A 22,082-nucleotide genomic window follows, 5' to 3' on the forward strand; every position below is an offset into this window, starting at 1 on the left:
TTCCCAAATAACATTGGTGTTCAAATAGATTTCAGTTTGTGTAGGAGCCTTCTGGATAAGTATTGTTTTGCCAGAGACTCTAGGGGAAAGAATTTGCAATGCTATTTGTTGACAGGGAGAAGAAGATCTATAATTTATCTAATAAAAGCTTTTCCTATTGCTCCCCTGTTTTGAGAAGTATTCATGTCTGCTCATTACTTGTTGGGTTCTAGCTGATCTATTGTATCACTCATCTGAGCATTCAGCAACTCAAGCTCAAGAGCATTTATTCTAAAACTATTGGTGAGGCAGGCAAATCCTGTCATGAATGAACTGTGTAGCAGGTCACAGGTTTCTTAATGCTGCTAATGTCTGATATGGCTTATTGAGGTGGTTGTTTTTCTTTTATTTTTTGTTTCAGAAGCAGGGTTTTTTTGTTACAAAACTCTCACCAAAACTAAGCTAACTTCAGGCTCCCATTCAACCCTTTACACTTTTTCTCCTCATCCTTCCTCTTTTGTTTTTCTGAGAGAATAGAAATTGACTTTAACATATCCTGTAATTTTCTATAAACTCCAGTGAAAAGCTGATTAAGAACTGACCTGAAATGCTTTGTGACATATATGGTTAAAGGAAGAGTAAGAACTAATATTCTAACACCACATGTTAAAATGCACATAATTTTAAGTAAAACACTCTCTAATTTTCATTACTGAGCAAAGAAAGGCAAACTAATAATAAACCAATGACTTGGAAATAATCACAACTGCTCTGTGATTCAGTGAGAATTAGGAGCTGTCCTGGGGGAAGCAATCTAGAATGAAGATAAGTGGTGGTGGCGGAGTGACATTGGTTAGGACTTTGGCCTAAGATGAATGGTGCTATCCATTCCTGGCATGCCTCCTTCCCCCTATGCACCCCCAATTATTCCTATTTAGTATTGTGCTCCATGATATTTTATGGGAAAGATCCAGAAAAACCTGAATCAATAGACTGGGGAACAGACAATAAGTATTAAATTTCTTCACCTGGAAGGACAAAGGCTGAGAAGAAAGGGATGTGATGGGAGTCTAACAAATGAAGTTCTGGATTAAATAAATCACACTTTAGAAGGTAAAATTAGGTGACATCACATGAAATTGATAAATGAAGTTTATAAGCAATGAATTAAATGAAGTACTACTACTTTATATGAGTATGTCACTTATACATTAATTTTTAAAACACATTAAACTGAGGGGAAAATATGAATAAGACATGGTATTTAACCCCAAGTGTTCACTTCCTAGCTGGGCAAACACACAAAACCTGAACATGTTAAAATGTTATAAATGATTTAAAAGAGGCATTGGCTATGAATATAAGAACCTATTAGGAAATAGTTTTCTGAGAGAAAGAGATGGTTATGAAATGGGATGAATAGGAAGATTTGCCAAACAGTCAAAAGAGAGGGCATTTGATCTGGGCCTTGAACAATTACTTGAAGGTTCACTCACTGGTCTCAGAAGGGAAAGGGGATATTCTATAAGAGGTAATGGCATGATGGACACAAAACAAATAACCTGTTAAGGAAACAGAGAAAAGTCTGGGGAGGCTGGAATATAGCCGGCATGGGTTAAACAATGAGAATTAAGGCCAAAGGTAGGCAGAGCCTTAAATGCCTGCTGTACCTTGTGGAGAACAAGTCTACTTGTACAGATTCAGGAGAGCAAAAATTACATCCAATAGGAGGACATTTGTAAATATCTAAGGGGCTATGGTCTGATGCATTCTGTATGAGTCACACCAGTAGACAGACATATCTGAGCTCAGTGTAAAGAAGAGCTAAAAGGGCAGTCATGGGTGGAATAACGTGCTTCAGAAGTTCTCCAAATGTCCTCAGTCACCTAATGCTTTGGAAGATCTTCAAATATTACATGAATATATTATGGAAGTATTGGACTAGACAACCTTTCAGATCCCTTCCAAGTGGGATTCCACTCACTCCCCCACAAGACAGCTCTTCAAATAGACATAAGATAGAGATATCTCCTGCTCTTTTTTCTTTACCCCAAGTACTTTAACTTCCTTTATCCATATTGCATAATATATCTTAAACTTACATAGTGTTTTATGTCAATTATATCTCAATAAAATTGGGTAAAAAATAGTAACTACAGCATGTTTTACCTGCCACTTTCTGGTTCATCTCTTCTGGATACTATCGTGTGTGGTCAGGCCATGTTCCTAACTAAATCTGACACCAAAAACTAAGCATACTACTTCCTTGCCAAAAAAGCAACTAGACCCCTATGTTAATGATTGGGATTTTATGTAAGTAAAACTTTAATTACCTGAAACCCAACTAATGAAACATTTTGTTTCATATTCTATACTCAACTTTTATGAGAAAAAGAAACACGGTGACCAAGCAAGTAGCTATCTTATATTTACTGAAATAAAAACAAACTCATCGAGCCCTGGCTGGCGTAGCTCAGTGGATTGAGCGTGGGCTGGGAACCAAAGTGTCCCAGGTTCGATTCCCAGCCAGGGTACATTCCTGGGTTGCAGGCCATAACACCCAGCAACCGCACATTGATGTTTCTCTCTCTCTATCTCTCTCTCTCCCTCCCTCCCTTCCCTCTCTAAAAATAAATAAAAATAAATAAAATCTTTAAAAAAAAACAAAAACAAACTCATCTACCAAGAAGTGAGCTCACCCAGTATAAATCATCCCATCTCCTACTTGTCCTGTACAATAAGAACTGCTTTTAATATGATGAACATGAGATCCTGAAAAAAATTCCCAAGTACTAAAAATAAAATGCAATTATGTTCACTAAACTGTACTGTACTTATAATGATAGTAAAATGGTCTGCAGTTTTATAAAATGTTTCAACTACAAAGGCAAATAAAAGTTAGCTGTGTTAATTTTTAAAAAGCTTCATTTAACATTCTCTTCCCTAAGCATCCAGTTAATCAAGACTTTTCTATATTAAAGATCTACGTCCTTCACTATTATGTGTGAAGGGAAAGGGAATGTTTCATTTTTACCTATATGCTTACCATTGATCTGGCACCTATGTGTTCAGTAAATATGTGTTGGGTGAATTATTAACATACAAGTGTTAGTTATTATACTAGCCTGCCTCAGTATCCACATTCTCTCTTTTCATCCTCAAAAAGGTGCGAGCTCTCTGCAGTTGCATACTGCTGTCAGGCCATGCAATTAAGATATATAAATATAAATATGGTACATGTGGCAATATTGTGCCTTCATCATATTAGATTGTAAGATATTAAAACCAAAAGCGGTCTTGAAGGTCATCTAATTTAACCATATAATTTTACATAGTGGAAACTAAGGTGCAGAGAACTTAAGTGACTTGTTAAAGGTCATATAGCTTGTTAGCGACACAGGCAGAACTAAAACATTGGTTTCTCCTTCTTTCAGTCCTGTGATTTTCCTTCTACAACAAATTGGCGCTATAGTTTTTAAAGTAAAGTAGGTAACAGATATACATTTTTTTGTGTGTGCTGAAACAAGAAGTTGCTTAGAAATGTCATTCCATTTCGACAACGGAATTTTCTGGCATAAACAAGGCTGGTTTTCCTTGCTTATACTGTAAAGGTATCTTGTATGTTTATTTTATATCCCTGCTACTCTAAAATCAATCTGATGATGTTTTAAGAGATAATAAAAGCCAGATTAATATGGCACAGATTTATCTATCAGTGGCGGCAGTGCAGTAATTGCCATCTCCTATTATTTGTCAGTAATTTATAAGACTACCCATTGGTCACCAAGACATGAAGTGTGGCTTTGTGTTATCAAAGTAATGACTTCTCACTTCATTGTTAAGAAACTGTATTTCTTGGTAAATGAATTGCCCACATAAGGACTGTCATGAAGCAAGGTTTGGGACAGTAGTATTCAAAGGTTTGAGGGACAGTAATAACTAAAAAATCTTTAGAAGTGTAGGGAAAAAATAGCAAGGCAACACTGGTAAACCTTTCAGGCCGGCTGGAACCTTCCATGCCACCTTGGTTTTACATGTCAAGTGGTTTTGAATGTTATGAATGTTACATTATGGTATTCTATGTTGAGAATGTTATGTATGGTGTTTTATGATAAAAATACATATTTTTGGTCATTTGCCTTATGATCACATTGAGAGATTATCTCTAGAAAGAAGCTTCAAAGACTGTAGTCTGAAATGACAAGCTATTAGAAAAAAGTTCCTCATGGCAAGCAAACCTCAATAGGGACTCATGAGCTGCTAGTCCATAGGAAGTATCCAAATATTTCAGATCACACCTCTGCATCACACTGAAGCACAAAGCAGAGGGTAGGACAATTAGCATGCTGTATGCTCCACATACTCAATAATGTGTGTGGACATGAGGGAAAATTTTAACAGAAAGAAACCTGATAACTTATGAAACTATAAAAAAAACAATAAAGACCAAAATAATCCCCATCTCTTCAGTTTGTGAACTGTGGTATCTATCTATGATCTTTGGGAAAACAGGATACATTCATGAACAAGGGATTAAAAGCATCCAAAAGTGAATGGATGATAAACTCAAAAATATCAGATACTTACTTTGCTGTTATGGCCAATCATAAAGTGCACCTGAAAAAAATAAAAATGCAATTTCAATTTACTTGATCTTTTATGTTTATAGTATCAGATATGATATAATAGTTTTTTTTTTAATTTACACATCGGAAAGGCCATTCAAGGAAAAATTGGCCTTTATGACCGTAGTATTTTCTGGACACCTTTTTTCCATTTTTACAATTGTGATGAAAACTCAAAATAGGAGTTACCTGCAATATTTTTCATTTCTGTCTCTGTTGATTGTCAACACTGGTTTTTCTGAGTCATGGTGGGTAAGAAAATGAGCAGTCATTATTTTCAAAACAAATGCCAGTACGGACCGTGGGCAGGAAGCACTAATGGTTGCCTAGGTTACTGTTCAGTTTATCACTTCAAGGTCTACCTGTGCATTTTTACTTCATTAATCAATGATTAAACACTTAATAAGTTCCTTCCAAGTCGAGGGACACCATTCACCAGGCTCATCACTGCAGTGCTGAGTTGCAGCAGATTATTGACACAAAAGATTACTGAGATGCTTGACAAACTAGCTTATCATGTTTCATTCTCACCCTGTCAGGTGAAATTTGGTACAATTAGGATTGACATCAAAGGCATTTCTGAAAAGGTCGTGATCTTATCACATCACTTACATTAAGCACTATAAGGGTTTGCTTCAAGTTGGTTGGGAAATCTTTAAAATTCTAGACAACTTTGAGAAGACACTCAGAGACTTCCCTCACAGCAACCTCACTGAACTTGTTGGAAAGCTGGAGGGCCTGATGTTGACAGGGCTGCTTACTTCAGTAACTCATGAGACTGGAAGGCCGCTTAGTCAGTGCTTACGTGATTCCGCACGCAGTCAGAGAAAAGATAGTCAGTGGGATGATCACCCTTTTTCTTTGTTTTTTCCCTACATGTCTCCACAACACTATCTTTACCTTACCTACTCTCATACTAATCACTCAAGGCCTGGCTCCTCTGGCTGACCTTCTAGCCTACTTGCTCAGACACAACTGATCTTATATAAGTTACTGCTTAGGCACCTGTCACACCACATCTTACCATGCCACACCGCATCACATCCTACCACCTGAGCTCTTCCTAACTCTAAATATTATGGGTCAGCACCACTCAGGTGATATATTATCTCTATCACCTGGAGCCTCTACCAGTCAAACCTCTGCATTTCTACCTACTCATCAATGGTATGTGTCAGCCATGTGCTACCCAACCTTCTTCAGTCTTGGGTCTATTTCCAACAGTTCCTTATCTACCAACATCCCCTGCACAGACTGGCTAACTCTAGTCAGCTCTGTAACAACACTAATTACACCAGGACTATTTCTTATTCCAGACCACTGCTCATAATATGTTCCTATCCTTCCTTCTTCCCTTCCCCATCATCTAGCCACACACTGCTCATTGCCTATCATTAAAGGTCCCTTTCTTCAGAAGGCCTTGCCTAATTGCTTCGACAATGGTAAAAGCTACCATTTATTAAGCATGTATTACTTAACACTTTGAATCCATTCTGGTTTTATTGAGATTAATATACATGTCATAAAATATACCCATGTAGAATGTATTGTCTATGGTGACTGTCTAGTTAAGTCAAGAAGTTGTACAACTATCACCACACACCAATTTTAGAATATTTACATTACCCCCAAAATATTTGTTGTACTCATTTGCAGTCACTTGCTGTTTTCACACCTAGCCACTGGTAAATACTAATCTATTACATGTCTCTATAGATTTGCCTTTCCAGAGCATTACATATGAACGGAGTCATACACTATGTGGTCTTTTGCTTCTCTCTTCTTTAACTTTGCATAATGTTTTTGAGACATATTCGTGTGTAGCATGTATCAGAACTTCATTGCTTTTTATAGCTGAATAATATTCCATTGTATGGATATACTGCATTTTACTCATCCAGTCACCAGTGTATAGACATTTGGGTTGTGTCAGATTTTTGACTATTAGGAAAACAACACTGTTAGGAACATTCAATCATGGTTTTTGGGCATGCATTTTTTATATTTTATATATGCATAGTATATGCATAGTGTGTATATATATGTATATATGTATATATATGTACAATTGTTAGATCATATGGTAAATTTTTTCACATGGTAAATTTATGTTTAACTCTTTTGGATATATATGTGTGTGGATATAACTTTTTTGGATATATATGTATATATATATGTATATATGTATATATGCATACATATGTACATAACTTTTTTGGACATATATATGTGGATATATATATGTTATAATTCACTGATTTAAAGAGTACAACTTAATGGATTTTAGGATATTCAGAGTTGCGCAACTATCACCACAATCAATTTCTGAACATTTTTCACTACCCTGAAAAGAAGCACCATATTCTTGTTGATAATTTTCACAGGATCTCTATAAGTTAGGCATTACATCCCCAGTTTTACAGATAAAGAAACAGAGGCTCAGCCAAGCCACACACCTGCTAAGTATCAGAGCCTGAATTTAAAGTTAATGTGTAAGACTCCACAGCTTACAGTATTTTCCACATCACCAGGCTGTCACTAATCCTGAGTCCCTCTTCTCTGAGGTCATTCCAGAATGCTGATTTGACTTCCTGTTTCCCTATCTCCTTAAGTACTCAGCAACTTCCTTATCTTTCTTATACCTCAAAAATGCTACCTTGTCTCTACAGCTAAACCATAAGCTTAGGAAGAACAGGAAGTGTGTACTGTACCTTTTGACTTCTCAGTCCCAAAAAAAGTGCTGTGAAAACAGCTCAATATTTTTTGATTAATGCAAGGTAATCCTTATTATTAACCTAAAACTCTGCTCTTATTAAAAGTCAATTTTCAGTCTTGTACTTCAATGTCAACAGAGCACCAGCAGCTGGAGCGCCATCATATTTTAGAGCCATGCACCCCAGAACCATGTACCTTTAATTGGAGTTGTTCCAGTAACATGTGTACAGTCTGCACTGCATAGTCTCCTAGATGCTTATGTTGTGCCTGAACTTGGATTTATTCTCTCTCTGTTAATGTAAATATGTTAGACCTTGTCTTCCCCAGTTGATGAAAAGCTTCTCACGGGCAAATGCCATGTCTTTTGGTTTTGGATCCCCATGTTAAGCAACAGTGGTGAATAAACAGAATGTGTCTAATAAATACTTCTTCCAGGGTTTGAAAACCATCATCATAAAGGAGTCCCTCAAGATGATTTCCTTTTTCTCTGGAGGAGTGGAGTGTGGCACACTTCCATGTGCTGAGTTCACTACTATTGTGCTGGGTGTCTGGGGAAATCACTGCCCAGCCTCGGCCCCCAGCTTCGCCATTGGTGGCATGGGCACTTGTTTGAATGAGAAAAATCTCACCAGTACTTCCCACTCCTGAATCATCTTCTCAATACGCTTACTAGAAATTTTCAGTCATATATTCAGTAGTTTCAATAGTGAGCCTTTTTTCCCTTGATATAAATAGTATCCTTACTAAAAACTCTTACCACCTTCCTATACTCATTTTTATGAACCCAGGTCAGTTTTGAGTTCTTTGTAGCAAATAAGTATGTATTACCTTTCCTCAACTTAAGATAATTTTGTCACTCTTTTCATACTTTAAAATTTTTAAATTATTTTCTCATGTCTAGAACTCTTCCCTTCGAAGGACAATGTGCTCTCCCGCATTCCCTTCTTAGGACCCACCATACACCAGGTTTCCTGCCTCACCAAGTTTGTGTCTGCAGGTTCCTTTACTGCTAGTTCTTTTCTTTAGAAAAATGACAGAAATATGACTCATGAACATCAAATGCTGTCATATTTCAAAGGAAATGAAGCGTTTTCTCATTAACTGATGGAAAACCAAGTACGAAATTTGATAAGAAATAAAGGAAGGAACATGAAGTTTTTTTATAATTTTCAACTAGGGAAACTATTTAAACATTGATTTTATTTTTAAACAGCATTTTACCTTATATATAGTCCTGAATGTACCTAAACCAGCATGTTAATTTCAAAATGTTATTAGATAACATTTATACAGTTAATAATAGATCTTGTTGCCATGGAACCTTAACTGAATTTTCTAGCTCTGGGAGTTGATTTTTCAGCAATTAAGCCCTTAGCTCTAATGTTTCATTAACAGATTTTTTATATGAATGTAATTATTTGGATGAGGATATTGAAAACATTTCCTAGTTTGCAAATGATACTCAAATTGGAAGAAAAGCAAATGATGAAGGAACTGTAATCAAAACCTTAAAGACACATATTATTCAGGTGGCTGAGTCAATATGAGGCAAAATATATTCTCATACTAATGACTCCTGGGAACAAGAAAGTATATTCATACATAGATCTTCCTATTCTCTGGTCTATCACCATCTCTACTATTTTTCTTTTTTTAAATCTGCACCTGAGGACATGCTTATTGATTTTTAGAGAGAGGGGTAGTGAGGGAGAGAGAGAGGGAGAAAAACATTGATGTGAGACAAACATTGATTGGTTGCCTCTCATATGATCCCCGACTTGGGACCAAACTGGCAACTTAGGCATGTCCTCTGACCGTGTATCAAAGCCATGACCTTTCGGTTTATAGGGCAACACTCCAAGTGAGCCACACCAGCCAAGGCTCACCATCTCTACTTTTACCTTTTACCAATCCCCTTACCCGACACATGCTCCGTAAGAATAGTAATAAATAGAAGTGGTCAGAAAAGAAGAGAAAATTCCTTGAAATTATTGGCTCCAGGCAACATGGAACAAGGAGATTTTTAGTGGTTTAATAATCTGCCAATGCCAAGAAGTAATCCTGTTTATGTCCAAGATGCTCATTATCATACATCTGGACTTAAACCAGCAGTATTGATCATTCTTTCTGTTCTGGACCATTGCTTCAGAGTAGTACTTAACTAATTAAAATGTGATAGTGGGCCCAAGTGTTCAAACAGATGGAGAAATACAATGTTTCCATATTTGGATTATTCCCACTGAATGAAAAAATCAGAAATGTATTATCAGCCCTGACTGTTGTAGTTCAGTGGATTGGGTGCTGGCCTGTAAACCAAAGGGTCGCAGGTTCGATTCCCAATCAGGACACATGCCTGGGTTGTGGGCCAGGTCCCCAGTGGTGGGCGCATGGGATACCATACATTGATGTGTCTCTCCCTCCATCCCTCCCTTCCCTTCTGAAAATAAACAAATAAAATATTTACAAAAAAGAAATGTATTATCATAAATTATATGAAAAGGAGGACAAATCCTAGGACCTGATAACAAAGAATGCACACTGTTGGGGAATTTGGAGGAAGTGATCAATTCCGGGGTTCTACAGGCAGGAGTAAAGCCTGGCAGGAAAATGGCAGAGGACAAAGTCTTTTAGAAAGAAACTTTAGATACAGACTTAGAGGGTTTTTCTATACAGACATGAATTCTGGATTCTGAGTTGTCATGTGATTAGTGAGAAGCAGAACTGTTACGTAAACTCAGTTCAGTTGTTTTAACTAAACTTATGTTCCAGATATTTGACAGCTCTTGGGGCACTGTGGGGTAGAGGGATCAAGCAAAAAAGGACTCATGGACATGGACAACAGTGTGGTGACTGCTAGAGGGGAGGTGGAAGAGGATAAATGGTAATGGGAAAAAATAAAATTAGTTAATTAATTAATTAATTTTTTAAGATAATTTTATTTTGGACTTCCGGCCAAGATGGAGGCACAGGTACACACACTGTGCCTCCTCGCACAACCAAAACTAAAGACAATAAAAATGTAGAAACAAAAAACAACCAGAACAGAGAGAAATGAACTGAACGGAAATCTGAATACCACACATCTAGACCGGTAAGGAGGGGCGGAGTCGGAGGCCTACGGAGAGGGGGAGAGGGGTCCCAGCAGGAAAAAGCGGTGACTGGCAGACTCAGGTGCGCAGGGAGCAGACGGCAGTTGGTGGACCCCAGAAGCATAAGGGCAGCTGACGGACTGGAGGCAGACCCTGGGCATGGGAGGCAACAAGCAGACCCAGTGACACTGTCTGCAGTCACACATTTGCACGCAGATAAACTAGGCGAAAATGGCAGCGACACAGACCAGCAACCCAGGGACCCACTGTCAGTAAACAAAGCCTAAATGCACCAATTGAAAACACCTGTGGGGGTTGAGGCCAGGAGAATCAGCCTGACAGGAGGCTCCTTGGGGAGACCCACAGAGTCCAACAAAGTACACAAGCCCACCCGCCCAAGAGCCAGCACCAGAAGTGTCCAATCTGCTTGTGGGAAGCAGCTAAGGGGACTGAAGTCCTACAGAGAGTGGAGCAGGCGCCACTGTCCCCTCTCAGACCCTGCCCCCACATACAACGTCACAAACTAGCAACTGAGGTACCCCGCCCTGGTGAACACCTAAGGCTCCGCCCCTCATATGTACTGGCACGACCAGACCAAAGGGGAGAGGGAAGATGGCTCAAACAGAATTAAAAGCCCTTTGGCCAGTACTTTTAAGCAAATGAGAGATAGCCGACCTATCAGATACACAGCTCAAAGCACTGGTGATCAGGATGCTCACACAATTGGTTGATTTTGTTCGCAAATTAGATGAACAAATGCAAGCTATGATAAGAGAAATGAAGGAAAATGCACAGGGAACCAATAGTGATGGAAAGAAAACTGGCTTTCAAATCAATGGAAAGGACCAGAAGGAAGAAAGGAACAACCAAACAGAAAAGAATGAAGAAACAAGAATTCAAAAAAATGAGGAGAGGTTTAGGAACCCCCAGGACATCTTTAAATGTTCCAACATCTGAATTATAGGGGTACCAGAAGGGGAAGAGGAAAAACAAGTGGAAAAGTTATTTGAACAAATAATAAAGGAGAACTTCCCCAATCTGACAAGGGAAATAGACTTCCAGGGAGTCCAGGAAGCTCAGAGAGTCCCAAAGAAGTTGGACCCAAGGAGGAACATGCCAAGGCACCTCATAATTACATTACCCAAGGTAAAAATGAAGGAGAGAATTCTAGAAGCAGCAAGAGATAAGGGGTAAGTTACCTACAAAGGAGTTCCCATCAGAGTGTCAGCTGATTTCTCAAGAGACCTTGCAGGCAAGAAGGGACTGGAAAGAAGTATTCCAAGTCATGAAAGGCAAGGACCTACATCCAAGATTGCTCTATTCAGCAAAGGTATCATTTAGAATGGAAGGCCAGATAAAGTGCTTCTCAGATAAGGTCAAGTTAAAGGAGTTCATCATGTTAAAGGGACTTATCTAAGAAAAAGAAGATAAAAAATATGAACAGTAAAAGACATCAAACTCACAGTTAGTAACAACCATACCTAAAACAAAAGCAAACTAAGCAAAGAACTAGAACAGGAACAGAACCACAGAAATGGAGATCACATGGAGGGTTAGCAACAGGGGAGTGGGAGGAGGAGAGAGGGGGAAAAGATATAGAGAATAAGTAGTATAGACAATAGGTAGAAAATAGACAGGGGGAGGGCAAGAATAGTATGGGAAATGTAGAAGCTAAAGAACTTATGACCCATGGACATGAACTAAAGGGGGGGAATGTGGGTAGGAGGGGGTGTGCAGGGTAGAGAGGAGTGAAGGGGGAAAATGGGACAACTGTAATAGCATAATCAATAAAATATATTAAAAATAATTTTATTTTAATTATTGTTCAAGTATAATTTTCTATCTTTTACTCCCATCCCAGCCCACCCACTCAGCCCTCCCCACCTCCCTCCCATTTCCACCCTCCCCTAGTTTTTGTCCATGTGTCCTTTATACTTGTTCCTGTAAACCCTTCCCCCTTTCCCCTGAAATTCCCTCCCCTCTCCCCTCTGAACACTGTCAGCCTGTTCTCTATTTCAGTGTCTTTGGTTATATTTTGCTTGTTTCTTTGGTTTGTTGATTATATTCCTGTTAAAGGTGAGACCATATATTTGTCTTTCACTGCTTGGCTTATTAATTAATTAATTTTTTAAAGGGATGATGCAATGAAGTGTTTGCAACTAGAGAGTAGTCAGTTGGAATTGCAGTTTAGTGACCTGAGACTTGCTACTAAACCTCTATGAGTTTCAGTTTTCTAATTCATAGAATTATTGTGAAGAGTAAGACACAGTGTCTTACAGTAAAATAGATACTTGATAAATAGGTTTACTATAATTAGTATTATTAGTGAGAAAATATGTTTCCATTTATCCCAGCTCATTACCTACTGCTTATTGATTGGCAGTGTTTCCTTGTTGCAGTTTCCAGTTTTATGTTTATAATGAACCTCTTGGTGGTGCATCTGCAACCCAAATCCATAGTGATGATGGCAAACATGCAGAAATAAGCAATGCATTGAAGGAAATAAATAAAAAATAAACGATACTGTCCCTATACTTAATATGTGTTTGTCATCTGGCTGGGGAGATAAAACATGAACATTGACATGAAATGGTTTACCGTGTAACATCATTAATAAGATTAGTTAAAAATTATTTGAACAAGTTGTTAAATGTTTACAAATACACTGGTAATTGTTTTTGCTGTTCTACATGTGTTAACTCATTACCCACAACAATTCTGTAAATTAAGGACTATTATTATTCCCATTTTACAGATGAAGACACTGACAGCACAGGCAAGATTCAAATCTAAAGCCCATGCTCTGAAACCCCTTGCTATATTGCCTTTCATATCAATCAGCTATAGGAAAAGTAAATGAAGGGCTATGGACTGAAAACAAAATGCTCTTATGGAGAGATTAAGAAGTACAAATTGGTAGTTACAGAAAAATCATGAGGATGTAAAGTACAGTATAGGAAATATAGTCAATAATATTGTAATAACTTTCTATGGTGTCGAGTGGGTTCTAGATTTATTATTGGGGTGATCACTGTATTAAGCTATATAAATGTCTAATCACTGGGTTGTACACCTGAGAGTAATATAACATTATACATCAATTGTAATTGAAAATTTAAAAAATTATTTTTAAAAAACCTAAATGATTTAAGCAACCAAGAAAGACTGAATAATATACAAAGAAATAAATATCTCTAAACTAATGGAATAAAACTCAATGTCTCATTCATTAAAAGGGTGGAACATGTTGAAAAGGCCAACAAACCAGGAATACTTTCACCATCAATTTCTGTTTTACTTGCTGAAAAACAAGATATCTGAGGATATTCAGTAGCATCTAAATATACTGTCTAATTCAATCTCCATTTATCAGAGACCATTTTTGAGTAAGGACTATTTCTTCAATAAAAATGCTGGTCATATTGGAACAATATATTTGAAAGCCACATTTTTTATCACAATAATCATAATGAAAATCTTTCTGTATATTACAAGTATCTCTGATCAACAATATGCAATTTATATTGAATGATTTCTCATCTTGCCCAAATTTCATTTCTAATGGTTGCTTATGTTCTGCCACAAACATTTCTCAGATAAACTTCTTTTAGTTGTGGGAACACTTTCTTGACTACATTATTTCTCCATTGTCCTATCTATTCAAACAGACTACAATAAAATCCCATTATGTGATTTTTCATGGGATTGAGTAAAGAAAACATCATAAAGGGGGAAATAATAAAAGTAAGATATATTGCTCCATGGAGACTTTCCTCAGGAGCTCTCTGTGTAGCAAACAGCTGTACACTCACATCTGTTTCAGGGCAGCATGGAGGTGGTAAGGGATCATGTGCAGCATTCCTGTTTTTATAACCCTGTTCCCTGCCCTTAAATCATCTCTTTACACTGGCTGTAATGTAAGGAACCACTTGAGGCTGAGATGAGAAACAGGAGTAGTCATGGTTAGCATGTCTCACTTATTTGAGACTCAGATCACTGGCTGCTCCTGCTCCTACACTTCACTCATGTTTTCTGGTGTTCCCCAGCTCGGTTTCCTAGCTCAGTGCTACTCAAAGGTTGGTGCACAGACAGAAGCACCAGCATCAGCATCACCTGGGAGTGTGTTAGAAATGCAGACTCTCCATCTATACCCCAGCCCTACTGCACCTGGATCTGCACTCTAACAAGATCCTCTGGTGACTCACTCCCCTGCACATTCGTGTTTGAGAAGCACTGCTGTAGAGATAAGATGCCCACTTGAAGAAAAATTTTCATTTCTCTCTGAGAGAGCTGAGAGGAAACATAAGAAAAGGTCTTGCCCCATAAACAATGAAAACTGAAAGGGTGAAAATAAGGGAAAAATCACAGAAGCACACATATTTACCAAGCACGGACAACCTGACTTGTGCTAACCCCATTGCTTTCCTCAATTTGCTGGGAGGGAATATCAGCCAGAAGGAGATAGAAACTAGCTAAGCTGTAGAAAATTCTCACTTTATTATCATCAGAATTAGTATTATCATTATAAGCTAACATTCATTGAGCATTTATTATGCATCAAGCATCTTGTTAGATACTTTCCACACATTGTCCCTTTAATCCTCACATTTACCATATGAGGTCCATACTTTTCTTTCCTCCTTTACAGATGGGAAAACTGAGCTTCTGGAAGACTACAATGTCTAAGTCACACAGCTAAAAGTGGCAAACATAAAAGCCATATCTGTCTGACTCTAGAACCTAAGCTCATAACCACTTACTGCCTCTCTGATCTGCTCTCTACTTGTGACTCCTGGCAGTCTTTTCTGGCACAATGTGAATGCACTTCCATTCCATATCTACTCTAGGTTAGAAAGACATTTTACCAATAGGTGCAAAAATTTTTCTTCACGGCTTCATTCAGCTCTGCCTGCATGTTCTCTAGAGATATCTAGCCTCACTCTTGTAGGTGTCCCTGGCTTTGGTCCTCTCAGGCTTCCCCATCTCCCACACATATACTGAACATTCATTCTCTCTGTCTTCTGGCTTAACTTAATCATATGGACTTAGCAATGGTTAGGTTTGTTTTATTCTTTGTAAAGCTCAATGTTTTAATCTAGCTTTCTGGGAGACACCTTTGTCCTGATCATCTTATCAGCTATGTATCTTTTTATTGTAAGCTCTGTAGGGGCAGGATAATGTTGGGGTAGTAATTTTATCCATCTGCCTCTCCACTATATCCCCAGAGCTTAGAACAGTGCCTAGCATGACATAAGCACGCAGAAACACAGTACCCCCCTTACCTGCAGAATATACATCCCAAGAGCCCCAGTGGATCCCTAAAGCTGCTGATTATGGAACCCTATGCACACACACACACAGATCCTATATATATATATATATATATATATATATATATATATATATACCTATGATAATTTGTAAAGTAGGCATAGTAAGAGATTAACAACAATAACTTATAAAATAGAACACTTATAACAATATGCTATAATAAAAGTTATGTGAATGGCTTTAAGTAAGGGTTACTTGAACACAAGCCCTGCCATAAAATTACAGTTGATCTGATAACTGAGACAGCTACTGAGTGACTAATATGCAAGGCACACATACAGCATGGATATGCTGGACAAATATATGATTCACATCTTGTTTAGGGTGGAATAGGGTGACACAAGATTTCATCAAATTTAAACATAATAACACAAAATTTTTAAACATTTTATTTATTTATTTTTAGACAGGGGGAGGGAGAGAGAAAGAAAGGTAGAGAATCATCAGTGTGTAGCTGCCTCTCGCACACCCCCTACTGGGGACCTGGCCCGCAACCCAGGCATGTGCCCTGACTGGGAATCAAACCGGCGACCCTTTGGTTTGCAGGCTGGTGCTCAGTCCACTAGGTGACAACAGCCAGGTCATGACACACAATTTAAAACCTATGGATTGTTTTCTTCTGGAATTTCCCATTTAATATTTTCAAGCCACAGTTAACTATGGATAACTGAAACTGCAGAAAGTGAAACCACAGAAAGAGAAACCACAGATAAGGGGTTTTCTGTACTTGTTAGGGGTTAACTGAACAAATAAAAGGTGGGGAGAACAATTTCCATGGAATGCATATTTGTTGGACCTCTTCTCTATCCACACACATTCACTAGATTATGGCAATTCCCACAACTTAAAAAGTACGTGTCCACTCCTCAATTTAAAACTTCAATCCTGACCATGCCCTGAATTTCATACTCATATATCCAACTGCTTACCACTTGCTAATCATTGCTTAGTTATAGTATGAACATCTCAAATTTAATGTTCAAAACCTGTCCCTTGAATTCCCTTTCAAACCTTCTCCACCCTTATAACACCACCTCTATAAATAGCATCACTACTTACCCAGTTACTCGGATCCAAAACCTTGGCACCCTTCCCTCTTTCCTTCCAATCAATCAATCAACAAGTTATAATAGCAGGTTTACCTTCAAAATATCTTCTGAATCTAGTCATTGCTCACCACCTCTACCACTCCCATTCTTGTCCACATCATCATCAAAAGGCACCCGGGACTATGGCAATCACCTCTTAACTGGCCTAACTATTTCAATTCTTGCCTCCTTAAACTCTCCTTCTGCCCAGCAACCAAGGTGCTCTTTCAAGAACATCAATCAGATCACCTAACTCTTCCACCCAAAGGTTTCCAAAGGCTTTCCATCAAATTGAAAATAAAACTGACTTCCCAACCATGGCCTTCAAAGTCCCACACAAACTGCTCCTATCACTAAGCTCCAACCTTCCTGGCTTGCTTTCAGTTCTTCTCATACTCTAAGCTTAATACCATATACCTCAGGGCATATTCACTTATTAATCAATCTGTTCCAGTGTCACCCCCTCAGAGAGACGGCCCCTGACCATCATAGCTAAAGTAACACTCCAGCTGCACTACACCATTCTTTATCCCCTTGTTTTGGTTTATTTTTTCTATAACATGTATCCCTACCTAACACATTATATGTATATTTGTTATTTATTTATTGTTTGTCTTCCTACTAGAATGCAAGTTCCATGAAAGCAGGAATTTGGTAGATCTTGTTTACTGTTGTATCCTGGAGCTTAGAATACTATCTTGTACATGGTAAGCACACCAAAAGTATTTGTTGGCTGAATGAATGGTGGTGGATACCACCTTTGTCCTTGAAATCTTCCTCGTTCTGTTCTCTTTTCAAACCAAATGAGTATGTACATTTTTTTCTCTTTCATAAAGCTCAACATCTCTTAAGGCCTTTCCACAAAGATTTAATTTCCCATTGAACAAATGCACCTGCTTCTTGGTTTACTTACAAAGCATAAATAATTATCATACTGCAGTCCCAGTAAAAGCTTAATCCTCTCTTCTAGTCTCATAGTTAGTCCTGAATGCCTGGGATCTAGGTTGTATTTTTCACTCTCATCAGTTAAGTCTGCTTAACTGCACATCTATTGCTTCTCTACAACTTCTTTTTTTTAATTTTATTTATTTTTAGAGAGGGAAGGAAGGGAGAGAGAGAAACATCAATGTGCGGTTGCTGGGGGTCATGGCCTGCAACCCAGGCATGTGCCCTGACTGGGAATCGAACCTGCGATGCTTTGGTTCGCAGCCCGAGCTCAATCCACTGAGCTACGCCAGCCAGGGCGCTTCTCTACAACTTCTGAGGTTAAATGTGCCCTACCTGGGCTTTTGTACTCTTGTCACGACTATGGAAAAATCTAGCAGTAGCAAAACCCTCCTTGCAGGATATCCTAAAATAAAGAAATGTGTGCCCTGGCCAGTATGGCTCAGTTGGCTGGAGCATCGTCCCATAATCAAAACATTGCAGGTTCAACTCCTGGTTAGAGCACATGCCTAGGTTGTGGGTTTGATCCCTGATCCAGACACAGACAATCTTCAGCTCAGGTGCATAGGGGAGCCAACCAATCCATGCTTCTCTCTTGCATTGATGTGTCCCTCTCTTTAAAATCAATGAAAAATGTTCTTGGGTGAGGATAAAAATAAATAAATAAAATGAAGAAGTGTGTCTGTGAGTATGTATGAGATAAAAAACATCATCAAAACTTTCACAACCAACCCAAATCCTTGTATTTTAAAACATGCCCCAAACTGTGGCAACCATATGCTTCTAGCTTTTTGGAACAACCCTAATTTCACAGAATTTTATTTCCAATAACAGTAATTTTTAAAAATTGTTGTTCAAGTACAGTTTTCTGCCTTTTACTCCCATCCCAGCCCATCCCTGCAGTGCTCCCCACCTCCCTCCCATTTCCACCCCCCATAGTTTTTGTCCATGTGTCCTTTATACTTGTTCCTGTAAACCCTTCCCCTTTTCCCCTAAAATTCCCTCCCCTCTCCCCTCTGGTCTCCAATAACAGTAATTAATTAAAGGAGATATAATGTATGTATCTTGTGAGATTGCCACCATGAGTTCATTCACATAATAGGGGAAAGAATCTTTGATCAGACCATGTGTCCCTATTTAAGGCTCAGATAACAGGTCACTATGGTCATGGCCCTATTGGTCTGTTAGCCTAGATTCTGGATCCCCACAGACTACTAGGGAGTAGTCTCTGCCTTGTCATCTCCTCACCAATTTTCACTAGGAGGGTGGGAATCAAGAAGGGGGTTCACAGGTCCATCATTGAGACCATAGGAGTTTTCATTTCTTCCAATATGCTCCCAGTTGTTTTTAGTTGAGTGTGAAAACAAAATAGAGGACAGAAGGTTTGTAGCTGAAAACATGGGGATGTATCTTTTCACATCATTCCATCACCCTCTGTCTCACCTGTCCCTTCTCTTTCCCCGTACGTATATCCTCTCTTCTCCACACACACATGCACTCGAATCCTTCACATTACTCCCTGGCTACCAGAGACTTTGATGTGTAATACCTCAGCCAGCCAGCTAGCCATCTATCTACTCAACAAATCTTGATTGAGTATTATAACCTGCTGGGAATGGTGCTAGGTGCTTGGGATGGAGAAGTGATGAAGCATGATCTTTAAGTGCCACTTAAGGAGAATTTCCTGAGAGCTAATTCCTTCCTTTATACCTTAAATACTTAGACTAACAGCTCAGCTGATACTCTGTCCTGGTAGCATCAATTGTTATTAATAACAATAAAGTACTTTTTCATAAAAACATCAGTATTTTCTTTACAAATAAATTGGTCTCCTGTAGCCCCTAATGCATAATACGAATAACAATAGAGACCTTGTTAATTGCCTACTATATCCCAGGCAATGAACTAAGTGTTTTACATACATTTTATCTCTTAAACCATAACAACTAAGGCTCAGAGAGGTTAAGTAATTTACCTAAAATCACTCAATGGTAGTAGAGCCGGGATCTATTTGACCCCAAATCCTAAATTTGTAACATGGCAGGATTGTTTGAGAGACCTACATGGTACCTCCACTATCATACTAGGCAAATGAACAACTGATGTATGAGAGAATGACCAGGAAAAAGGTCATGACCCAGTAGTAAAGAGAAGAGAGTTTTAGGAAAGTGAATGGTCAAATGGTCAACCTTTTGACGTGCCTATCTGTGAAAAAAAGCCAAGTTTGTTACCGGACAAACTTGTGGAGGTCTTTTCAGGGTTAGATCACGTAAGCAAGTTGTGAGTGTAATCTGATACCTATAGAAGAGCAAAAAGCTGTTCTGACCCAGGCCAAATGATCCAACCAAAAAGCAGTGAACAGTGACAGTCTAGAGTTTTGGAAATTCTGTTAAGTTTCTTTGTAATATTTTAATCTGATCAGGCTCAGGGATGAAATGTGCAGGGGGAAAAAGGAGTCACCTACTCAAATGACAACTGTAATTGTTTATGCAACATGGCTGTAAATGCCTGTACATTACTCTATCACAATAAGTGTACCATAATTGTTTCCCTTGTTTCCATCTTGTTGGCATCCAGCTTTTTTTCAGTCTTTCATCATTAGTAGTAGTAAAAAAATGATTGTCCTTGCATATATTTGTACATATCCCAATAATTTTCTCTTGATTATTTTCTAGATACAAGATTCTTGGGTTAAAGCTTAATATTTTTTTTTTAAAAAAAGCTTAATCGTTTTTTAAGGATCTTTGTACATATTGCCATTAGCATTCCAGAAAGATTAAACTAATTTATACTCCTCTAGAAGTCTACAAGAGTGTCTGTCTCACAGAATCTTCACAAGATCTTATTTCTAATCTCTGTAAATGTGATGGACAACAATGAAAACTAAACCTTGCTTTCAATTTGTACTTTTATTTTCCAAATGTTTCTTGTCCATTTACATTCCTTTTCATTTTCTATTCATATCTTTGCCATATTCCTATAAGAGTGTTCATCCTTTTCCTATTGATTTCTAAGAGATATTTATATATTAAGACATTAAGGCTCTGTTTCACATATATTTTCCATATATAATATATTTTAAATATGTATTTCCATGTTTATAAATTGCCCTTTCATTCTGGTAATGATTTTAAGGAAAAAAAACATTGGTTATTATAGATTTAAATTCATCATCCCTTTCCTGTGATTTTTTCTTTTCATAAAATCAGTTAAATACTCAATTCTATTTGCTTCTATTTTTAAAGTTTGAAAACAAGTAACTCTTAAATGTTTCAAAAATTTCTTTAGGCATATGGTGTGAAATGTAACTATAATTTGACATACTATGGTAAATTCTCTCACCTTCCAAACAGCCAATTTTCCAACAACTATCAAATGATTCTTTCTTCACTGTTTGTTTTTTTCTATCATAAAAAGTAATATTTTTTCAAGACCATCATCTACTTCATTTTATTCATCTCTCCATTCTTACAACCTTACCATACTAGTAATTAGTATAACTGTTGTATATTTTAATATCTCTTGTTGATGTATCAAAAATATTTTTAATTATTAAAATCTGCTTATCCTTGCAATACGAACTTCAGAACCATTGTCTTAAAAGTGAACAGAGCCCTGGCTGGTGTAGCCCAGTGGATTGAACAAAGGCCTGCAAACCAAAGGGTCACAGGTTTGATTCTCAGTCAGAGCACATGCCTGGGTTGTGGGCCAGGTCCCCAGTAGAGGGTGCATGAGAGGCAACCACACATTGATGTTTCTCTCGCTCCCTTTCTCCCTCCCTTCCCCTCTCTAAAAATAAATAAATAAAATATTTTTTAAAAAGTGAACAGAAATCTTGTTAAATTTATATAGAACTTATAAATTAATTTTGAATTTCTATACATATCAACCTGTATATCAATTAAACTGGAACAACATATATTTTAAATATTCAGATATTCTAGCCAAAAACATAGTATATCTTTTTATTTACTCAAATTTTACTTTGTTTCTCCAGAAAATTTGGTAGTTTGAAAAAGTATTTTTCTTCTTTCTTTCTCTTAGAATTTAAATTTTTTCCTTTTAAATACTGTCAATAAACTCTTTTTTCATATTTATAATTTCTACATAGTTATTGCTGGTACATCAACAGAGAAGTATAGTGCAACCTATAGGGACTACATTAATGGATCATTACAAAAAAGAAGAAGGAAGAAGAAGGAGGAGGAAGAGGAGAAGAAGAAACACTGCCATTTAGGAAACATTCTCTGTTGGAAGTTGCCCACTGTAGAATCAAAGAGTTATGACATTACACGCTCCCCATCAAACCC

At 37.7% G+C, this 22,082-nt stretch overlaps 1 protein-coding gene across 5 annotated transcripts in view; it reads right to left on the minus strand.

The window, feature by feature from the left end:
* The window catches only part of LOC118498574 (teneurin-1-like), a 322,780-nt gene that overhangs the window by 170,462 nt on the left and 130,236 nt on the right, over positions 1-22,082 (minus strand). For 4 of the 5 annotated variants that reach the window (XM_036016974.1, XM_036016973.1, XM_036016975.1 and 1 more), the window contains one exon: positions 4,567-4,596. The exons of the other annotated variant lie outside the window; for it this stretch is intronic. The gene's annotated coding sequence lies outside the window, so the exon portion shown is untranslated. The remainder of the gene's footprint in view (positions 1-4,566; positions 4,597-22,082) is intronic. 5 annotated transcript variants of the gene reach the window in all.

Source organism: Phyllostomus discolor, chromosome X (genome assembly GCF_004126475.2).
Source record: "Phyllostomus discolor isolate MPI-MPIP mPhyDis1 chromosome X, mPhyDis1.pri.v3, whole genome shotgun sequence".
Taxonomy (NCBI): domain Eukaryota; kingdom Metazoa; phylum Chordata; class Mammalia; order Chiroptera; family Phyllostomidae; genus Phyllostomus; species Phyllostomus discolor.